This window comes from Hyla sarda, unplaced genomic scaffold (genome assembly GCF_029499605.1).
Source record: "Hyla sarda isolate aHylSar1 unplaced genomic scaffold, aHylSar1.hap1 scaffold_398, whole genome shotgun sequence".
NCBI lineage: Eukaryota > Metazoa > Chordata > Amphibia > Anura > Hylidae > Hyla > Hyla sarda.
Genome location: NW_026610415.1, coordinates 183,238 through 200,114, shown reverse-complemented (window position 1 = coordinate 200,114; position 16,877 = coordinate 183,238). Strand labels below are relative to the sequence as shown.

At 45.8% G+C, this 16,877-nt stretch overlaps 7 non-coding genes and 1 pseudogene across 7 annotated transcripts; all 8 read left to right on the top strand.

Annotated features, from left to right (window-relative positions):
• Positions 1-1,150: 1,150 nt before the first annotated feature.
• LOC130333100 (U2 spliceosomal RNA) lies at positions 1,151-1,341 on the top strand. Its single transcript, XR_008875458.1, has one exon. It is a non-coding gene; the product is annotated as a U2 spliceosomal RNA (small nuclear RNA).
• Positions 1,342-3,431: 2,090 nt separating this feature from the next.
• Positions 3,432-3,622, top strand: LOC130333099 (U2 spliceosomal RNA). Its single transcript, XR_008875457.1, has one exon. It is a non-coding gene; the product is annotated as a U2 spliceosomal RNA (small nuclear RNA).
• Positions 3,623-5,718: 2,096 nt separating this feature from the next.
• Positions 5,719-5,871, top strand: LOC130333049 (U2 spliceosomal RNA; annotated as a pseudogene).
• Positions 5,872-7,273: 1,402 nt separating this feature from the next.
• LOC130333029 (U2 spliceosomal RNA) lies at positions 7,274-7,466 on the top strand. Its single transcript, XR_008875409.1, has one exon. It is a non-coding gene; the product is annotated as a U2 spliceosomal RNA (small nuclear RNA).
• A 2,080-nt stretch (positions 7,467-9,546) lies between these two features.
• LOC130333098 (U2 spliceosomal RNA) lies at positions 9,547-9,737 on the top strand. The gene has a single exon (XR_008875456.1). It is a non-coding gene; the product is annotated as a U2 spliceosomal RNA (small nuclear RNA).
• Positions 9,738-11,827: 2,090 nt separating this feature from the next.
• On the top strand, positions 11,828-12,018 carry LOC130333095 (U2 spliceosomal RNA). The gene has a single exon (XR_008875454.1). It is a non-coding gene; the product is annotated as a U2 spliceosomal RNA (small nuclear RNA).
• A 2,090-nt stretch (positions 12,019-14,108) lies between these two features.
• Positions 14,109-14,299, top strand: LOC130333094 (U2 spliceosomal RNA). The gene has a single exon (XR_008875453.1). It is a non-coding gene; the product is annotated as a U2 spliceosomal RNA (small nuclear RNA).
• Positions 14,300-16,399: 2,100 nt separating this feature from the next.
• Positions 16,400-16,590, top strand: LOC130333093 (U2 spliceosomal RNA). Its single transcript, XR_008875452.1, has one exon. It is a non-coding gene; the product is annotated as a U2 spliceosomal RNA (small nuclear RNA).
• Positions 16,591-16,877: the final 287 nt, after the last annotated feature.

Sequence of the window (16,877 nt, the reverse complement as noted above, 5' to 3'; positions counted from 1 at the left end):
CAGTATAAATCCTTAGAAAATGATCCCCCAGTGTCTCCATCTGCTGGCGGTATTGAATAAGCATTGCTGCACTGATGGGGTATGCATTAGACGAAAAAAAAGAAGAAAAAGAAGAATAATACGCCCAGAAAAGAGGCGAAAAGGAGAAAAACGTAAAAAAACGTGAAAAAAAAGTAAGAGGAAGAGAAGGGAAAAAAAGGTGGAAATGGGTTTAAAAGTGATTTCGGCGGAGAAATATATATATATATATATATATATATATATATATATATATATACGCGCACACACACACATATATATAAACGTATTCTCCGTTGAGATATTGCAGCCGCTGCTGTGTCCAGGCCCAGGAGCCTTAGCACTGTGCTGTGATGTCACTCAATACCACTGACATCACTAGGTGTAAACAACATCTCTCCTTTGCTGTGTATGTGACTATGGAGCTGTTTGGTGATGTCGTCTATTATGGCCTTCATAGAAGCAACAGGAGATTGTTGCATCCATCTAGAACCCTCAGAACTACAGTGCTATGATGTCACTCACTTCCACAGGCCTTGCAGAGTGTAAACAACAACAACCCAGCTTTGTTGTGTATGTAACCATAGGGATTTGTGATGTCACCTAGAACCTTCACAGCAGCGACAGCTTTATGAGGAGCATCAGCACTGCTCTGCCTGAGCAGAACCATCACCGCCATAGGTTGTCAAATAACCCGGGTTTAACCCACACAGGTAAGTCCAATGGGGTGCAGGCATGTCCTCTATGCTTACAGCTTCCCGTGGGTGTTGGTTTGATACCGTTTGGGGACAGCCAAGGAGGCATCTGCAGGCAACAAAGGTAGGTGTGTGCTTGTGTGTGTGTTTCCTATGCAGATCCTAAGCCCAGTGTCACATGCAAGTAGGAGGAGTAAGAAGGGTTCCTGGCAAATCCGGGTTATGGATTGCATTTAAAAAGGCCCCGTGGGAGTGCAATGGGCCCCTGTCTTGCTGCTTAGCAATAATGGTATGGGTTTAGGTTCTGCTGTGTGTACTGGTGGTTGACTGCCCCCCAGCCCAGAGTGTGCATGGAAAATTGTCTGGCAGCCTCCCTGACAGCAAGCAGTGATAGTGCCCATGAAGGGCACCTTGTTGGGCCCGCCCCTTTCACGGTTATCGCTTCTCGGCCTTTTGGCTAAGATCAAGTGTAGTATCTGTTCTTATCAGTTTAATATCTGATACGTCCCCTATCTGGGGACCATATATTAAATGGATTTTTGAGAACGGGGGCCGATTTCGAAGCTTGCTTCCGTCGCCCTATGCATTGACCCGATATGGCAGTATCTTCGGGTACAGTGCACCACCCCCTTACAGGGTTAAAAAGAAAGATTCCTACTTTCATTGCTACCTGCTTGCTGGCTAGCCAGCTAGCCAGCCCTGTGGGCCTTGCTGCTGCTGCAGCCAAAAAACAAAAGGTGGTGCTGCTGCTGCTTCTGCTGCTTCTGCTTCTGCTTGTGTCTGGCCGCTGTTGGAGCGTCCAGGCACAGGACTTCTGCTGCTGCTGACTAAATGGCCTCCTTAATTGGATCATTTGAGTAGCCAGCACACCTGTGCAGGTAGGGCATGACATGATAGGCAGCTGCCTTGATAGCGGGTGGGTGCTGAATGTTCCTAATTGACAAAATAAGATTAATGCTTATGAAGAAATATAAAATCTCATCCCTTCCCCAATATCGCGCCACACCCCTACCCCTTAATTCCCTGGTTGAACTTGATGGACATATGTCTTTTTTCGACCGTACTAACTATGTAACTATGTAACATAACATGGGGGGGGGGGGGGGGGTCTCCTGGCTGTTCACACAGGTGTGTCATTGCTGTACATTGACCATGCATTGCTTCTGTGGTATTGCAAAGGCAAAGACAAATGCTTCCAGCCATCCATTGCACTAATGGATTGGTCATCAGCTGGCTGTCTATGTCCCGCATCAATATAGACCAAAGTACAGAGGGTTAGGCTATGCTATTGTGCACCTACCTGATGCATCAGAAGGTGCGAGGCCCTTGCTAAATTCTGTGCACAGACTTTGAGATCTATACTTTAGACTGTATCTAAACCTGCTCCAACATGGACTGACATTCTGGCCTACTTTCAGCCGATGCGACTTGTCTGTCGCTGAACAGTCGCTTTTTATGTATTCAGCACCTATGTATAATGTTGTAAAAATGCTCTAGAAGCTAAAGTCGCAGAAATGTCACACATATTTGGCCTGCAACTTTCTGTGCGACAAATTCAGACAGGAAAAATCAGTATAAATCCTTAGAAAATTATCCCCCAGTGTCTCCATCTGCTGGCGGTATTGAATAAGCATTGCTGCACTGATGGGGTATGCATTAGACGAAAAAAAAGAAGAAAAAGAAGAATAATACGCCCAGAAAAGAGGCGAAAAGGAGAAAAACGTAAAAAAACGTGAAAAAAAAGTAAGAGGAAGAGAAGGGAAAAAAAGGTGGAAATGGGTTTAAAAGTGATTTCGGCGGAGAAATATATATATATATATATATATATATATATATATATATATACGCGCACACACACACATATATATAAACGTATTCTCCGTTGAGATATTGCAGCCGCTGCTGTGTCCAGGCCCAGGAGCCTTAGCACTGTGCTGTGATGTCACTCAATACCACTGACATCACTAGGTGTAAACAACATCTCTCCTTTGCTGTGTATGTGACTATGGAGCTGTTTGGTGATGTCGTCTATTATGGCCTTCATAGAAGCAACAGGAGATTGTTGCATCCATCTAGAACCCTCAGAACTACAGTGCTATGATGTCACTCACTTCCACAGGCCTTGCAGAGTGTAAACAACAACAACCCAGCTTTGTTGTGTATGTAACCATAGGGATTTGTGATGTCACCTAGAACCTTCACAGCAGCGACAGCTTTATGAGGAGCATCAGCACTGCTCTGCCTGAGCAGAACCATCACCGCCATAGGTTGTCAAATAACCCGGGTTTAACCCACACAGGTAAGTCCAATGGGGTGCAGGCATGTCCTCTATGCTTACAGCTTCCCGTGGGTGTTGGTTTGATACCGTTTGGGGACAGCCAAGGAGGCATCTGCAGGCAACAAAGGTAGGTGTGTGCTTGTGTATGTGTTTCCTATGCAGATCCTAAGCCCAGTGTCACATGCAAGTAGGAGGAGTAAGAAGGGTTCCTGGCAAATCCGGGTTATGGATTGCATTTAAAAAGGCCCCGTGGGAGTGCAATGGGCCCCTGTCTTGCTGCTTAGCAATAATGGTATGGGTTTAGGTTCTGCTGTGTGTACTGGTGGTTGACTGCCCCCCAGCCCAGAGTGTGCATGGAAAATTGTCTGGCAGCCTCCCTGACAGCAAGCAGTGATAGTGCCCATGAAGGGCACCTTGTTGGGCCCGCCCCTTTCACGGTTATCGCTTCTCGGCCTTTTGGCTAAGATCAAGTGTAGTATCTGTTCTTATCAGTTTAATATCTGATACGTCCCCTATCTGGGGACCATATATTAAATGGATTTTTGAGAACGGGGGCCGATTTCGAAGCTTGCTTCCGTCGCCCTATGCATTGACCCGATATGGCAGTATCTTCGGGTACAGTGCACCACCCCCTTACAGGGTTAAAAAGAAAGATTCCTACTTTCATTGCTACCTGCTTGCTGGCTAGCCAGCTAGCCAGCCCTGTGGGCCTTGCTGCTGCTGCAGCCAAAAAACAAAAGGTGGTGCTGCTGCTGCTTCTGCTGCTTCTGCTTCTGCTTGTGTCTGGCCACTGTTGGAGCGTCCAGGCACAGGACTTCTGCTGCTGCTGACTAAATGGCCTCCTTAATTGGATCATTTGAGTAGCCAGCACACCTGTGCAGGTAGGGCATGACATGATAGGCAGCTGCCTTGATAGCGGGTGGGTGCTGAATGTTCCTAATTGACAAAATAAGATTAATGCTTATGAAGAAATATAAAATCTCATCCCTTCCCCAATATCGCGCCACACCCCTACCCCTTAATTCCCTGGTTGAACTTGATGGACATATGTCTTTTTTCGACCGTACTAACTATGTAACTATGTAACATAACATGGGGGGGGGGGGGGGTCTCCTGGCTGTTCACACAGGTGTGTCATTGCTGTACATTGACCATGCATTGCTTCTGTGGTATTGCAAAGGCAAAGACAAATGCTTCCAGCCATCCATTGCACTAATGGATTGGTCATCAGCTGGCTGTCTATGTCCCGCATCAATATAGACCAAAGTACAGAGGGTTAGGCTATGCTATTGTGCACCTACCTGATGCATCAGAAGGTGCGAGGCCCTTGCTAAATTCTGTGCACAGACTTTGAGATCTATACTTTAGACTGTATCTAAACCTGCTCCAACATGGACTGACATTCTGGCCTACTTTCAGCCGATGCGACTTGTCTGTCGCTGAACAGTCGCTTTTTGTGTATTCAGCACCTATGTATAATGTTGTAAAAATGCTCTAGAAGCTAAAGTCGCAGAAATGTCACACATATTTGGCCTGCAACTTTCTGTGCGACAAATTCAGACAGGAAAAATCAGTATAAATCCTTAGAAAATTATCCCCCAGTGTCTCCATCTGCTGGCGGTATTGAATAAGCATTGCTGCACTGATGGGGTATGCATTAGACGAAAAAAAAGAAGAAAAAGAAGAATAATACGCCCAGAAAAGAGGCGAAAAGGAGAAAAACGTAAAAAAACGTGAAAAAAAAGTAAGAGGAAGAGAAGGGAAAAAAAGGTGGAAATGGGTTTAAAAGTGATTTCGGCGGAGAAATATATATATATATATATATATATATATATATATATATATATATATATACGCGCACACACACACATATATATAAACGTATTCTCCGTTGAGATATTGCAGCCGCTGCTGTGTCCAGGCCCAGGAGCCTTAGCACTGTGCTGTGATGTCACTCAATACCACTGACATCACTAGGTGTAAACAACATCTCTCCTTTGCTGTGTATGTGACTATGGAGCTGTTTGGTGATGTCGTCTATTATGGCCTTCATAGAAGCAACAGGAGATTGTTGCATCCATCTAGAACCCTCAGAACTACAGTGCTATGATGTCACTCACTTCCACAGGCCTTGCAGAGTGTAAACAACAACAACCCAGCTTTGTTGTGTATGTAACCATAGGGATTTGTGATGTCACCTAGAACCTTCACAGCAGCGACAGCTTTATGAGGAGCATCAGCACTGCTCTGCCTGAGCAGAACCATCACCGCCATAGGTTGTCAAATAACCCGGGTTTAACCCACACAGGTAAGTCCAATGGGGTGCAGGCATGTCCTCTATGCTTACAGCTTCCCGTGGGTGTTGGTTTGATACCGTTTGGGGACAGCCAAGGAGGCATCTGCAGGCAACAAAGGTAGGTGTGTGCTTGTGTGTGTGTTTCCTATGCAGATCCTAAGCCCAGTGTCACATGCAAGTAGGAGGAGTAAGAAGGGTTCCTGGCAAATCCGGGTTATGGATTGCATTTAAAAAGGCCCCGTGGGAGTGCAATGGGCCCCTGTCTTGCTGCTTAGCAATAATGGTATGGGTTTAGGTTCTGCTGTGTGTACTGGTGGTTGACTGCCCCCCAGCCCAGAGTGTGCATGGAAAATTGTCTGGCAGCCTCCCTGACAGCAAGCAGTGATAGTGCCCATGAAGGGCAACTTGTTGGGCCCGCCCCTTCCACGGTTATCGCTTCTCGGCCTTTTGGCTAAGATCAAGTGTAGTATCTGCTCACTTGGTCTGGCTGGAAGGTTCCTGGGGTACCCGTGCCTTGGCCTTGGGGGATCGCTCTACCTATTTGGTGGAGCTTCACCCCCTTGCTGCTTTTGGGGTTACGGCTTACTCCCCAGTAAACGAGAAGTGATCACCAGGCAGCCACTGGGTCGCCTGGTTGCAAACAGAGGACGGAAGAAGATCTCGGCAGCTGAACAGACATGGCGGATATACCTGAATATGCTCGGGTCAAAAATGCTGTTCGATTTATCGTGGAGGAGCAAGCCAGAGGAGAAAAGAATCTGGACTTCTTAATCGTGGAGATCTTGTTTGGTCTGTTCCAAGTGCCAAGAATGGAGATCTTGACAGTCATGGATTACCCTCGAAAGGGAGTCTATGATGTTACTTTCAACAGCAAGTCTTTCTACAGAAAATTTTTGGAAACCTTGGAGAAAACCCGGAATCATCCAAAGATGGAAGGCATAAAATTGGTTGAGCACTTCGTGGACAATACCAAGCTGTTCACAGTTAAGATGTACTCGCCATACACGAAAGAAAGTGACATCAAGCTCTTTTTGCAGGAATTTTGTGTGGAAGTAGAGGAAAGAGGTAAAGTCCTTAACCAACACCAGCTTTGGACAGGAAAATGGAAGTTCTTGTGCAGACTGAAAGAGGATGCGGGGGCGCCCGGAAGATTGTTGCTCCCACCAGCTCGGTTTAAAATAGGGAAGGACACAGGGGATTTATTTTTCCCAGAGATGGGAACTTTCTGCAAAAACTGCAAACAATACGGGCATGAAAGTTGTGGAAAGATAATATGTACCAAATGTCTAAAGGAAGGTCATGTCTTTTCTGAGTGTGGCCAAAGTAAGACCTGCAGGGCCTGTAAAAAGACTGGGCATTTCTTTAAAGACTGCCCGGAAAAATCTGAGGCTATGGAAGTTGGGGTGAAATTGAAGAGGAAGACAAAAGAAGAGAATATAGTTCCAGAGGCCAAAAAAGTTTCTGGCAAGAGCAAAGAAAAGTTGGACACAGGAAAAGAAATGGAAGAAGAAAGCGTAAGTGAGGCTTCTGAAGGGGAGCACACAGAGGAATTAAAGAAAATAATTCTCAGTGAGTATTTTTCTGGATATTTGGGTGAGGTGCTAGACCAAGCCCCAAAGGAAGAAACAGAAATATTTGTTCAAGACCTAGTGAAATTTAAAATAAAAGTGAATACCCGGCTTGAAACTGTGAGGGGAAAAATAATGCAGTCCATGAAGCCTGATGTAAGGCGCTTCATGGCGACCTACCAAGTGTCACCATGGTTGGCAGTCCCTGTCAAAGAAGCTTTGAAGAGTGGAGCTCTTCAATTCGGTTTAATTGATTATTTGGCAGTTTTCGCATGGAGAAAGGGTTTCATTTTGGATTAAGGTTTATTTGAGTTATTCTTGTTAGTTGTTTTGTTGTTTTAATTTGTTTTATTCTGGAAATAAAAAAAAAAAAAAAAAAGTTACCTGATGATGAGCACAAAAATCTAGTTCATATGAGATCTTAGAACTATGATTTAGTTCTGAGGGAAACTTAAAAATCTGTTCTTATCAGTTTAATATCTGATACGTCCCCTATCTGGGGACCATATATTAAATGGATTTTTGAGAACGGGGGCCGATTTCGAAGCTTGCTTCCGTCGCCCTATGCATTGACCCGATATGGCAGTATCTTCGGGTACAGTGCACCACCCCCTTACAGGGTTAAAAAGAAAGATTCCTACTTTCATTGCTACCTGCTTGCTGGCTAGCCAGCTAGCCAGCCCTGTGGGCCTTGCTGCTGCTGCAGCCAAAAAACAAAAGGTGGTGCTTCTGCTGCTTCTGCTTCTGCTTGTGTCTGGCCGCTGTTGGAGCGTCCAGGCACAGGACTTCTGCTGCTGCTGACTAAATGGCCTCCTTAATTGGATCATTTGAGTAGCCAGCACACCTGTGCAGGTAGGGCATGACATGATAGGCAGCTGCCTTGATAGCGGGTGGGTGCTGAATGTTCCTAATTGACAAAATAAGATTAATGCTTATGAAGAAATATAAAATCTCATCCCTTCCCCAATATCGCGCCACACCCCTACCCCTTAATTCCCTGGTTGAACTTGATGGACATATGTCTTTTTTCGACCGTACTAACTATGTAACTATGTAACATAACATGGGGGGGGGGGGGTCTCCTGGCTGTTCACACAGGTGTGTCATTGCTGTACATTGACCATGCATTGCTTCTGTGGTATTGCAAAGGCAAAGACAAATGCTTCCAGCCATCCATTGCACTAATGGATTGGTCATCAGCTGGCTGTCTATGTCCCGCATCAATATAGACCAAAGTACAGAGGGTTAGGCTATGCTATTGTGCACCTACCTGATGCATCAGAAGGTGCGAGGCCCTTGCTAAATTCTGTGCACAGACTTTGAGATCTATACTTTAGACTGTATCTAAACCTGCTCCAACATGGACTGACATTCTGGCCTACTTTCAGCCGATGCGACTTGTCTGTCGCTGAACAGTCGCTTTTTATGTATTCAGCACCTATGTATAATGTTGTAAAAATGCTCTAGAAGCTAAAGTCGCAGAAATGTCACACATATTTGGCCTGCAACTTTCTGTGCGACAAATTCAGACAGGAAAAATCAGTATAAATCCTTAGAAAATTATCCCCCAGTGTCTCCATCTGCTGGCGGTATTGAATAAGCATTGCTGCACTGATGGGGTATGCATTAGACGAAAAAAAAGAAGAAAAAGAAGAATAATACGCCCAGAAAAGAGGCGAAAAGGAGAAAAACGTAAAAAAAACGTGAAAAAAAAGTAAGAGGAAGAGAAGGGAAAAAAAGGTGGAAATGGGTTTAAAAGTGATTTCGGCGGAGAAATATATATATATATATATATATATATATATATATATATATATACGCGCACACACACACATATATATAAACGTATTCTCCGTTGAGATATTGCAGCCGCTGCTGTGTCCAGGCCCAGGAGCCTTAGCACTGTGCTGTGATGTCACTCAATACCACTGACATCACTAGGTGTAAACAACATCTCTCCTTTGCTGTGTATGTGACTATGGAGCTGTTTGGTGATGTCGTCTATTATGGCCTTCATAGAAGCAACAGGAGATTGTTGCATCCATCTAGAACCCTCAGAACTACAGTGCTATGATGTCACTCACTTCCACAGGCCTTGCAGAGTGTAAACAACAACAACCCAGCTTTGTTGTGTATGTAACCATAGGGATTTGTGATGTCACCTAGAACCTTCACAGCAGCGACAACTTTATGAGAAGCATCAGCACTGCTCTGCCTGAGCAGAACCATCACCGCCATAGGTTGTCAAATAACCCGGGTTTAACCCACACAGGTAAGTCCAATGGGGTGCAGGCATGTCCTCTATGCTTACAGCTTCCCGTGGGTGTTGGTTTGATACCGTTTGGGGACAGCCAAGGAGGCATCTGCAGGCAACAAAGGTAGGTGTGTGCTTGTGTGTGTGTTTCCTATGCAGATCCTAAGCCCAGTGTCACATGCAAGTAGGAGGAGTAAGAAGGGTTCCTGGCAAATCCGGGTTATGGATTGCATTTAAAAAGGCCCCGTGGGAGTGCAATGGGCCCCTGTCTTGCTGCTTAGCAATAATGGTATGGGTTTAGGTTCTGCTGTGTGTACTGGTGGTTGACTGCCCCCCAGCCCAGAGTGTGCATGGAAAATTGTCTGGCAGCCTCCCTGACAGCAAGCAGTGATAGTGCCCATGAAGGGCACCTTGTTGGGCCCGCCCCTTTCACGGTTATCGCTTCTCGGCCTTTTGGCTAAGATCAAGTGTAGTATCTGTTCTTATCAGTTTAATATCTGATACGTCCCCTATCTGGGGACCATATATTAAATGGATTTTTGAGAACGGGGGCCGATTTCGAAGCTTGCTTCCGTCGCCCTATGCATTGACCCGATATGGCAGTATCTTCGGGTACAGTGCACCACCCCCTTACAGGGTTAAAAAGAAAGATTCCTACTTTCATTGCTACCTGCTTGCTGGCTAGCCAGCTAGCCAGCCCTGTGGGCCTTGCTGCTGCTGCAGCCAAAAAACAAAAGGTGGTGCTGCTGCTGCTTCTGCTGCTTCTGCTTCTGCTTGTGTCTGGCCGCTGTTGGAGCGTCCAGGCACAGGACTTCTGCTGCTGCTGACTAAATGGCCTCCTTAATTGGATCATTTGAGTAGCCAGCACACCTGTGCAGGTAGGGCATGACATGATAGGCAGCTGCCTTGATAGCGGGTGGGTGCTGAATGTTCCTAATTGACAAAATAAGATTAATGCTTATGAAGAAATATAAAATCTCATCCCTTCCCCAATATCGCGCCACACCCCTACCCCTTAATTCCCTGGTTGAACTTGATGGACATATGTCTTTTTTCGACCGTACTAACTATGTAACTATGTAACATAACATGGGGGGGGGGGGGGTCTCCTGGCTGTTCACACAGGTGTGTCATTGCTGTACATTGACCATGCATTGCTTCTGTGGTATTGCAAAGGCAAAGACAAATGCTTCCAGCCATCCATTGCACTAATGGATTGGTCATCAGCTGGCTGTCTATGTCCCGCATCAATATAGACCAAAGTACAGAGGGTTAGGCTATGCTATTGTGCACCTACCTGATGCATCAGAAGGTGCGAGGCCCTTGCTAAATTCTGTGCACAGACTTTGAGATCTATACTTTAGACTGTATCTAAACCTGCTCCAACATGGACTGACATTCTGGCCTACTTTCAGCCGATGCGACTTGTCTGTCGCTGAACAGTCGCTTTTTATGTATTCAGCACCTATGTATAATGTTGTAAAAATGCTCTAGAAGCTAAAGTCGCAGAAATGTCACACATATTTGGCCTGCAACTTTCTGTGCGACAAATTCAGACAGGAAAAATCAGTATAAATCCTTAGAAAATTATCCCCCAGTGTCTCCATCTGCTGGCGGTATTGAATAAGCATTGCTGCACTGATGGGGTATGCATTAGACGAAAAAAAAGAAGAAAAAGAAGAATAATACGCCCAGAAAAGAGGCGAAAAGGAGAAAAACGTAAAAAAAACGTGAAAAAAAAGTAAGAGGAAGAGAAGGGAAAAAAAGGTGGAAATGGGTTTAAAAGTGATTTCGGCGGAGAAATATATATATATATATATATATATATATATATATATATATATACGCGCACACACACACATATATATAAACGTATTCTCCGTTGAGATATTGCAGCCGCTGCTGTGTCCAGGCCCAGGAGCCTTAGCACTGTGCTGTGATGTCACTCAATACCACTGACATCACTAGGTGTAAACAACATCTCTCCTTTGCTGTGTATGTGACTATGGAGCTGTTTGGTGATGTCGTCTATTATGGCCTTCATAGAAGCAACAGGAGATTGTTGCATCCATCTAGAACCCTCAGAACTACAGTGCTATGATGTCACTCACTTCCACAGGCCTTGCAGAGTGTAAACAACAACAACCCAGCTTTGTTGTGTATGTAACCATAGGGATTTGTGATGTCACCTAGAACCTTCACAGCAGCGACAACTTTATGAGGAGCATCAGCACTGCTCTGCCTGAGCAGAACCATCACCGCCATAGGTTGTCAAATAACCCGGGTTTAACCCACACAGGTAAGTCCAATGGGGTGCAGGCATGTCCTCTATGCTTACAGCTTCCCGTGGGTGTTGGTTTGATACCGTTTGGGGACAGCCAAGGAGGCATCTGCAGGCAACAAAGGTAGGTGTGTGCTTGTGTGTGTGTTTCCTATGCAGATCCTAAGCCCAGTGTCACATGCAAGTAGGAGGAGTAAGAAGGGTTCCTGGCAAATCCGGGTTATGGATTGCATTTAAAAAGGCCCCGTGGGAGTGCAATGGGCCCCTGTCTTGCTGCTTAGCAATAATGGTATGGGTTTAGGTTCTGCTGTGTGTACTGGTGGTTGACTGCCCCCCAGCCCAGAGTGTGCATGGAAAATTGTCTGGCAGCCTCCCTGACAGCAAGCAGTGATAGTGCCCATGAAGGGCACCTTGTTGGGCCCGCCCCTTTCACGGTTATCGCTTCTCGGCCTTTTGGCTAAGATCAAGTGTAGTATCTGTTCTTATCAGTTTAATATCTGATACGTCCCCTATCTGGGGACCATATATTAAATGGATTTTTGAGAACGGGGGCCGATTTCGAAGCTTGCTTCCGTCGCCCTATGCATTGACCCGATATGGCAGTATCTTCGGGTACAGTGCACCACCCCCTTACAGGGTTAAAAAGAAAGATTCCTACTTTCATTGCTACCTGCTTGCTGGCTAGCCAGCTAGCCAGCCCTGTGGGCCTTGCTGCTGCTGCAGCCAAAAAACAAAAGGTGGTGCTGCTGCTGCTTCTGCTGCTTCTGCTTCTGCTTGTGTCTGGCCGCTGTTGGAGCGTCCAGGCACAGGACTTCTGCTGCTGCTGACTAAATGGCCTCCTTAATTGGATCATTTGAGTAGCCAGCACACCTGTGCAGGTAGGGCATGACATGATAGGCAGCTGCCTTGATAGCGGGTGGGTGCTGAATGTTCCTAATTGACAAAATAAGATTAATGCTTATGAAGAAATATAAAATCTCATCCCTTCCCCAATATCGCGCCACACCCCTACCCCTTAATTCCCTGGTTGAACTTGATGGACATATGTCTTTTTTCGACCGTACTAACTATGTAACTATGTAACATAACATGGGGGGGGGGGGGGGTCTCCTGGCTGTTCACACAGGTGTGTCATTGCTGTACATTGACCATGCATTGCTTCTGTGGTATTGCAAAGGCAAAGACAAATGCTTCCAGCCATCCATTGCACTAATGGATTGGTCATCAGCTGGCTGTCTATGTCCCGCATCAATATAGACCAAAGTACAGAGGGTTAGGCTATGCTATTGTGCACCTACCTGATGCATCAGAAGGTGCGAGGCCCTTGCTAAATTCTGTGCACAGACTTTGAGATCTATACTTTAGACTGTATCTAAACCTGCTCCAACATGGACTGACATTCTGGCCTACTTTCAGCCGATGCGACTTGTCTGTCGCTGAACAGTCGCTTTTTATGTATTCAGCACCTATGTATAATGTTGTAAAAATGCTCTAGAAGCTAAAGTCGCAGAAATGTCACACATATTTGGCCTGCAACTTTCTGTGCGACAAATTCAGACAGGAAAAATCAGTATAAATCCTTAGAAAATTATCCCCCAGTGTCTCCATCTGCTGGCGGTATTGAATAAGCATTGCTGCACTGATGGGGTATGCATTAGACGAAAAAAAAGAAGAAAAAGAAGAATAATACGCCCAGAAAAGAGGCGAAAAGGAGAAAAACGTAAAAAAACGTGAAAAAAAAGTAAGAGGAAGAGAAGGGAAAAAAAGGTGGAAATGGGTTTAAAAGTGATTTCGGCGGAGAAATATATATATATATATATATATATATATATATATATATATATACGCGCACACACACACATATATATAAACGTATTCTCCGTTGAGATATTGCAGCCGCTGCTGTGTCCAGGCCCAGGAGCCTTAGCACTGTGCTGTGATGTCACTCAATACCACTGACATCACTAGGTGTAAACAACATCTCTCCTTTGCTGTGTATGTGACTATGGAGCTGTTTGGTGATGTCGTCTATTATGGCCTTCATAGAAGCAACAGGAGATTGTTGCATCCATCTAGAACCCTCAGAACTACAGTGCTATGATGTCACTCACTTCCACAGGCCTTGCAGAGTGTAAACAACAACAACCCAGCTTTGTTGTGTATGTAACCATAGGGATTTGTGATGTCACCTAGAACCTTCACAGCAGCGACAGCTTTATGAGGAGCATCAGCACTGCTCTGCCTGAGCAGAACCATCACCGCCATAGGTTGTCAAATAACCCGGGTTTAACCCACACAGGTAAGTCCAATGGGGTGCAGGCATGTCCTCTATGCTTACAGCTTCCCGTGGGTGTTGGTTTGATACCGTTTGGGGACAGCCAAGGAGGCATCTGCAGGCAACAAAGGTAGGTGTGTGCTTGTGTGTGTGTTTCCTATGCAGATCCTAAGCCCAGTGTCACATGCAAGTAGGAGGAGTAAGAAGGGTTCCTGGCAAATCCGGGTTATGGATTGCATTTAAAAAGGCCCCGTGGGAGTGCAATGGGCCCCTGTCTTGCTGCTTAGCAATAATGGTATGGGTTTAGGTTCTGCTGTGTGTACTGGTGGTTGACTGCCCCCCAGCCCAGAGTGTGCATGGAAAATTGTCTGGCAGCCTCCCTGACAGCAAGCAGTGATAGTGCCCATGAAGGGCACCTTGTTGGGCCCGCCCCTTTCACGGTTATCGCTTCTCGGCCTTTTGGCTAAGATCAAGTGTAGTATCTGTTCTTATCAGTTTAATATCTGATACGTCCCCTATCTGGGGACCATATATTAAATGGATTTTTGAGAACGGGGGCCGATTTCGAAGCTTGCTTCCGTCGCCCTATGCATTGACCCGATATGGCAGTATCTTCGGGTACAGTGCACCACCCCCTTACAGGGTTAAAAAGAAAGATTCCTACTTTCATTGCTACCTGCTTGCTGGCTAGCCAGCTAGCCAGCCCTGTGGGCCTTGCTGCTGCTGCAGCCAAAAAACAAAAGGTGGTGCTGCTGCTGCTTCTGCTGCTTCTGCTTCTGCTTGTGTCTGGCCGCTGTTGGAGCGTCCAGGCACAGGACTTCTGCTGCTGCTGACTAAATGGCCTCCTTAATTGGATCATTTGAGTAGCCAGCACACCTGTGCAGGTAGGGCATGACATGATAGGCAGCTGCGTTGATAGCGGGTGGGTGCTGAATGTTCCTAATTGACAAAATAAGATTAATGCTTATGAAGAAATATAAAATCTCATCCCTTCCCCAATATCGCGCCACACCCCTACCCCTTAATTCCCTGGTTGAACTTGATGGACATATGTCTTTTTTCGACCGTACTAACTATGTAACTATGTAACATAACATGGGGGGGGGGGGGGGGGTCTCCTGGCTGTTCACACAGGTGTGTCATTGCTGTACATTGACCATGCATTGCTTCTGTGGTATTGCAAAGGCAAAGACAAATGCTTCCAGCCATCCATTGCACTAATGGATTGGTCATCAGCTGGCTGTCTATGTCCCACATCAATATAGACCAAAGTACAGAGGGTTAGGCTATGCTATTGTGCACCTACCTGATGCATCAGAAGGTGCGAGGCCCTTGCTAAATTCTGTGCACAGACTTTGAGATCTATACTTTAGACTGTATCTAAACCTGCTCCAACATGGACTGACATTCTGGCCTACTTTCAGCCGATGCGACTTGTCTGTCGCTGAACAGTCGCTTTTTATGTATTCAGCACCTATGTATAATGTTGTAAAAATGCTCTAGAAGCTAAAGTCGCAGAAATGTCACACATATTTGGCCTGCAACTTTCTGTGCGACAAATTCAGACAGGAAAAATCAGTATAAATCCTTAGAAAATTATCCCCCAGTGTCTCCATCTGCTGGCGGTATTGAATAAGCATTGCTGCACTGATCGGGTATGCATTAGATGAAAAAAAAGAAGAAAAAGAAGAATAATACGCCCAGAAAAGAGGCGAAAAGGAGAAAAACGTAAAAAAACGTGAAAAAAAAGTAAGAGGAAGAGAAGGGAAAAAAAGGTGGAAATGGGTTTAAAAGTGATTTCGGCGGAGAAATATATATATATATATATATATATATATATATATATATATATATATATATACGCGCACACACACACATATATATAAACGTATTCTCCGTTGAGATATTGCAGCCGCTGCTGTGTCCAGGCCCAGGAGCCTTAGCACTGTGCTGTGATGTCACTCAATACCACTGACATCACTAGGTGTAAACAACATCTCTCCTTTGCTGTGTATGTGACTATGGAGCTGTTTGGTGATGTTGTCTATTATGGCCTTCATAGAAGCAACAGGAGATTGTTGCATCCATCTAGAACCCTCAGAACTACAGTGCTATGATGTCACTCACTTCCACAGGCCTTGCAGAGTGTAAACAACAACAACCCAGCTTTGTTGTGTATGTAACCATAGGGATTTGTGATGTCACCTAGAACCTTCACAGCAGCGACAGCTTTATGAGGAGCATCAGCACTGCTCTGCCTGAGCAGAACCATCACCGCCATAGGTTGTCAAATAACCCGGGTTTAACCCACACAGGTAAGTCCAATGGGGTGCAGGCATGTCCTCTATGCTTACAGCTTCCCGTGGGTGTTGGTTTGATACCGTTTGGGGACAGCCAAGGAGGCATCTGCAGGCAACAAAGGTAGGTGTGTGCTTGTGTGTGTGTTTCCTATGCAGATCCTAAGCCCAGTGTCACATGCAAGTAGGAGGAGTAAGAAGGGTTCCTGGCAAATCCGGGTTATGGATTGCATTTAAAAAGGCCCCGTGGGAGTGCAATGGGCCCCTGTCTTGCTGCTTAGCAATAATGGTATGGGTTTAGGTTCTGCTGTGTGTACTGGTGGTTGACTGCCCCCCAGCCCAGAGTGTGCATGGAAAATTGTCTGGCAGCCTCCCTGACAGCAAGCAGTGATAGTGCCCATGAAGGGCACCTTGTTGGGCCCGCCCCTTTCACGGTTATCGCTTCTCGGCCTTTTGGCTAAGATCAAGTGTAGTATCTGTTCTTATCAGTTTAATATCTGATACGTCCCCTATCTGGGGACCATATATTAAATGGATTTTTGAGAACGGGGGCCGATTTCGAAGCTTGCTTCCGTCGCCCTATGCATTGACCCGATATGGCAGTATCTTCGGGTACAGTGCACCACCCCCTTACAGGGTTAAAAAGAAAGATTCCTACTTTCATTGCTACCTGCTTGCTGGCTAGCCAGCTAGCCAGCCCTGTGGGCCTTGCTGCTGCTGCAGCCAAAAAACAAAAGGTGGTGCTGCTGCTGCTTCTGCTGCTTCTGCTTCTGCTTGTGTCTGGCCGCTGTTGGAGCGTCCAGGCACAGGACTTCTGCTGCTGCTGACTAAATGGCCTCCTTAATTGGATCATTTGAGTAGCCAGCACACCTGTGCAGGTAGGGCATGACATGATAGGCAGCTGCCTTGATAGCG